Source organism: Nestor notabilis, unplaced genomic scaffold (assembly GCF_000696875.1).
Source record: "Nestor notabilis isolate BGI_N333 unplaced genomic scaffold, ASM69687v1 scaffold7899, whole genome shotgun sequence".
NCBI lineage: Eukaryota > Metazoa > Chordata > Aves > Psittaciformes > Psittacidae > Nestor > Nestor notabilis.
The window spans coordinates 92,954-99,012 of NW_009944996.1; positions in this window are offsets into that span (position 1 = coordinate 92,954).

The following is a 6,059-nucleotide window of genomic DNA, read 5'->3' on the forward strand; positions in this document are numbered from 1 at the left end:
ACTCTTGGGCCTTGCCATTCCTCTAGTAGGCTTAGTACAGTAGCACAGCTAAAATCACATTTGCATACCATTGACTGGCTAATCTACACCTCCCTGCTCATGTCAATCACCTTCTCCCTTTTCACCTGCTGTCTTGGCCTGCCTCTTTGATGTCTCTTTGCAATGGACGAGGAACCAAATGATGGATTTACTAGGGGGCTGAGCCTGGCAAACCTTCAAGAGAGCATCTGCTTTCATTCAGCTCACCCTTCTGAAGAAGGCAGTCGCCATCTGTGTTACAGATGGAGCCACATCGAGCACTGCAAAGATACAGAGGTTATTTGCACCTCTGCACTTCCAGATGGCCACCCTGTACAGCAACAAAATCCCTACCCAACACAGGTATAGCTCCACTCTTGCTAGCAACCACAAGTATTTCCTCAGCAAAGTGCTCAGAAAGGTGCCACCATCCCACTTCATTCCAGATGGGAATAACAGCCCAAACCACTGTGATGGCTCCTGTTTCATGCCAGCCGGTGCACCCGCTTGCTCCCTCCCACAGCAGACTCTCATAGGGTGGCTGCCGCCCTGTACACCTCCAAAAATGTGGTGATAGCCCTTGTTTCTGGAGGGACAAGAATGCTTCAGGTGGGAATCTCTGCAGAAAGCAATTTGAAGAAACAGGCCAAACACTTTGTGTTTTGTAAACTTCCTGTTCAGGTGAGCTCAGAGAAAGCAGAAGCAGAGAAAAATTCTTCAAAAAGATCCTGGAACTGGGGAAGAAAAGGATGCAGCTGCTGATGCAGGGCTCAAGGAAAGGAAGGGGATTGCTACTCACATGACCTACAGGAACCATGTTTTTTCATTAAAAAACAAAACAAAACAAAAAAAGAAAAACTCAAATCCAAAGTGTTGTCTTCTTGCTCCTGTGTGAGAAGGTCCCATTTTTCCTGATAATATTTTTATACTGACTCCTACGGTTTTAAAAGTTTACTTACTTAAATTTAATAATTTTCATTTAAGAAACTGGATAAAATTCAAGTTTCAGGAAAAAAGAAAAAGACCCCCAAATCCTGTTGCCAAATTTCACTAAATTTAAGACATGTCAGGCACATGCTGGCTCTACCTTGAATAGTTCCATCCATAAATATACTTACTTACACACAAAAAGCGAAACCTGGCCTGTTCCTCTCACAGTGCACTACACAGTGTCTTCAAAACACAGATGAAAACTATTTCCAAAGACTAAAATGTATTAGCACTGAGTGTCACAGTGACATTCTCCATAAGTAGCTCTCTATACTCTTTAGTGACTTGTCTGAGATAGCCAGACAGTACAATAGGCAAATTTTCTTGAAGAAAACCTGGCTTATCTCCTTTTAAGCACTTCAGAAATCACAAAAGTACAGTCTAAAAATCAATGCAACTTTGTAATACCTCTCCCTAAGAAGCAGTGGGGTGTTCTTTTGGAATACAATAACAGATGTGGGGACAGAGTGCCCAAACAAATGGTTACTTAGAGAGCTTGTGTCATTTTCTGAGTGTTTTTCTGTGTGTCCTTTTTTGTCTGTTTTAGAGAGGGAGTTGTGATTGCATTTGCTCAGAAAGCATGTGAAATGCTTTACAGTATTATTTGTCACTCCAGCTGAGCCACAGGCTTCAGCTTCCCCATGTGATATACTATAAAGCTTTTTTATCAAATCTAAGTCCAATCTTCTTTTGCTGCTGTAATAAATTAATGATGGAGAAAAATGGCTCAAAAATTATGAATACTTTAATGATAAACATATACTGTATGGTAGCATATTTTAATGACTAGCACTTAATGAATGATACTGAATTTTTCCAAACATGTTTCTGGTATTTTCTGTGCCATCAGTGACAAACAGCTGAACTTTTTCCTGCATAAGCCAGGATCTAACTTTGGAATAACCCTTACTACTTCCCATGAACTCCAAGGTGTATAAATTGGAAGCAGTTTTTCCACAGGTAGGAAGCCATTTGATCCCTTACACCAATTACTTTCTCTTAACTCCTTAAAAATACAGATCTAGTGTCTCTGTGAAGAATTTGCAAATCTAATGACTGGATTTCAAATACTGTTACAGCAGAAAGAAAAACAAAACAACCCTCCCCCCCCAAAAGAAAAAACAAAAAACCCCAGCAACCAAAAAGTCTAGTGACTTTTTATGAAATATTTTCTTTCATTGCTGCAAAAAATTGTGTAATTGCATGAAGCACCTGTATGGACAAACAGATTAATATGGAAATGTATATTTAGGGACAAAAGGCTGCTAACTTCTGAATGAAAAGAAATATCACTTCTGATGAAGAAAAAACATCACAGAGGTGGTTATAGTGCATTATGACGGTTACATTGCTGGCACTAGGGAAAGCAGGACATAATTGAGTGGGGTAGACTCAGACAGTAGTGTGTGGGGCTGGTTAGCTTTGCTGTGAAAACTCCATTTAGCTCTACAGTAATCAAGATTCTGAAATTCTGAAATTACAGGAAACTCTGATTAAACTTTCATTCAGAAGCTGCAGCACCGTTTGGTACTGTCACACCCTACCCCCTCTCCCCAATTTTCTATCAGCACCCACGTAAGAGGATGCCCTGAAGAGTTCCAGAATGGTCTTAGTACCCAAGAGGTAAGTAAATTGGTGCTAATATGATTTCAGGTGCAAGAACTTGCATACAAAAGACGATTCTCTTGTGCTCTGTGCTGTTTGTAATGTAGGACAGCCTGAAATGCAACTGAATTAGAACAGTAAATGCATGCATATGAAAGCATTTCATCCAGCAAAATGTGTTTCTCTCATCATTCTCATCAGTTCAAATCCCACTCCTGATACTCTTACAAATTGGTCACTTACAAATTGATTTCTATCTCAAAAGAAAAACAGGTAGTTAAATATTATTTCTTCTACTACTTCACTCAGTTCCCTAGGACAGAATGACCATAATAGGTCCTGTGTGAGAGCATGGGACATAAACCAGTGCTGCAGAAACACAGCACTAGATTCCAGGTCAATACAAATGTGTTAGAGTATTAATCAACTGCGATACCACAGATGGTTAGTCCTTTTTAACTTTGTTATGCGTTTTTCCTAAGGCTTACTTTTCTGTGGCTTGTCTCTATAATCTGTCTTTGCTGAAACAAGAGTGAATGCTGCCAACAGCTGGGATATTTGATTTTCAGAGTGTGTGGTGCTAAGTCACTTAAAATGTTAAATATGATCTCCTGAAGTGGTCTCCAATGCTACCTAAGAAAGTGCAACAGTTTGCTGGAGGAAATGAAGAACGCCACATTGAACTAATACATAAGAACATTGTACAATTAGAAAATCATCCACTACTGGGCAGGGAATACAAGGAATGACACTATCCTTAAGGAATAGAAGAAGAATTTCTTCACAGCTAAGGTCACAGATAAGGCCCTATACCATGATCCATTGCATTTGCAGAATCCACTTGGATAGGTTTCCCTCAGTCGCTGCTGTTAGGTTGGAGCTCAGATCTCATGGCTCTGATGCTAGTAGCACTCTCTCATGTTCAGCCTCTGGTTTGATGTTAAGTGAAAGCAGAGAAATCCCAACTGAGTAAGGACAGAAAAATGTTCAACTTAACAGAGTGCCCTATATAGATATTAAGCTGAGCAGAACTTGGCTTCTGAATGTATCCGTAAAAAAAATAAAAAAAAAAAATCACAGTTTCACAAAACGCTGCACTGAAATCTGCACATCACACATTGAGGATGTGAACAATTGCTCTGATAAAGCATGATCTAATCCCAGCAGGGAGAGGAAAGGACGCTAAACTAAGCCTTGCTTTTAATACTCTCTAACCCATGTAGATAATGTTAGCACAAGGAAAGGGTGACCTTTACGGTCACTTGCACGAAAAAAGCCAAAGAGACAAGGGGATTTCCAAAATTCCTTAGTCTTTTCATTGGGGACAGGGGGTTCCTCTTCCATCTAAAGAATGGAGGAGCTACAACCCTGCTCTTTAAATGTGAGACCTAGAGAAAAATACTGGCATATTAATCATCTTGAGAAGGGGACCTCCTGAGGAAGGAATCTGGGTTAGGCAGGGGCAGGAGGAAAGCAGTAAATGGAGACAAAAGGCCACACGGTTCAGCCCTTCTCCAAGCAGATCTTACGGCTGCTAGGAAAACTATTCTAATACGTTGGAGGAACAGAGATAAGCCTGCCATGAGGGCACAAATAGGCTTTCTGAGACATATTATTATTAAAGTCTTCTGATGATACAGATTCTGTCACTGGTTGATACAGTTCTGTAAATCTTTCATAAATGCATTTTCTGAACATTATTTCTATGCTGGAGCTTTCTCACCACTTACTTTCAAGGGCAATATAGCAGGAACTGAATGTTTTAACCGAAGCAAACAACTACAAACCTTTGCAAAGAACACCTAATACTATTTTTCACTTTCTTTCACATATCTGCTTCACAAACGCCAATTTCTGCAGATCTTACCACTTTAAAATATTTCCTAAAGCCTAATTAATACCTGCTGCACTTCTAAAGGGCACAGGTGTTCAGGATCTACCGGAATTTGACAGTTAGGAGTAATGCTGCAGGGAGGGCTAAAGGAACAATTTATGCTCAGAAATATGAAAAAAGAATTCTAAACACCTATTTATCTTTGAGAGCTGAAGAAGGTTAAGAATTATTATTGATGCTTTGCCTCTATCAGTAGAACTTGTTACGCTGCTCTCACCCATTAGGTTAAGACCTGTCACAGCAAAATCTCCTTTAACAAAGGTGTGCCTAGGTAGCTGCATGGTGCGGCATGTCTCACCTGACAGTAGCCTGCTCTTCCTGGAGCACAAAGAGCAGGACAATGCTTATTTCACTGCAGACAGTGAGGCTCCAGGGCTGAAACAACCAGTTGGCTTGAGCACTCTATGGATTGCCTTCTTTCCAGTTTTTCAAGGGAATGGGGTTATTTTAAAGCTAGAGACCCCTAGAACTTCCTATAAAGAGAGTGTACACAGTGGCCTAAAAAGGACCCAATTTATATTTAGCTTTAGCCAAAAAGTATTTTTGGCTGTTACCTCCAGATTCAGGAAAATGCAGATCGTTGGAACACCGACAAAGGAAAACTGAGAGGATATTAAGAAAGAGGAAATCTAGCCTAGTCCTAGCTCAAAAATCGCTTGAATTACGTAAGTGACGAGGGGGGAAAATATGATGGTGATCAAAGGATATAACTGAAGTCTCTGCCAATAGTTGCGTTATGTGCACAAGTGGGGAAAGAAACCACTTCCAACAACAGCTTGGCACATCACCTGCCCTGAGTCACACTCCAATGTGTCACCATGCTCAGAGCCTATCAGGAAACCACCACACAAAAATGCTTTCACTCCAGTCCCCTTTCCCAGAAACACACCATGCTGAAAACGGCATTTGGGCTACAAGATAGAGATTTTACACAAGAGCCAAAACCTTGTAACTGTATTGGACGACAATTCACAGGCCTTTTCCTCTAAGGGCATGCATGCAATTTAACCTTCTGAATGGTGTATGTAGAAAAGTACCCATTCAAAGACACATACCCACAAAATGAAAGCCACGATCATTAAACTTTCCCATACTCGTTCAACAAATGGACAGCAAATAAGTAATATTTAACAGAAAAAGAATTCAATACTACAGGGTCTACACAACAGTTTTGCTAGCAAGAGGCCAAATGTGTACAGCCTCTAAAAAGGAGGATGTTGCTAAATTCTCTGCATGTCATTGCTGTCCCCAGGCTATAAATATGACCTACCATGTGACTTAGGCATTGAGAGCAATTAGCAACTTCATCTAAGCTTTGCTGGTAACACAAACTAAGCACTACAGTCATTTCACTGTCTCCTGCAGGAGAATACTTCATTGGAAGTGAGACATGGATAGGATTTTTTTCCTAATTCCTTATTTGGAAAAAAGGCAGCTGAGAAATCCTGGGGAATAAGACATTTTCTTTCAGCACCTACTACTTTGGGTCCTTCTGCCCCTGTTCCCTTCCCCTCTTCCGACCAAAGACTCATTATTCCTTCTTTTCCTGCTG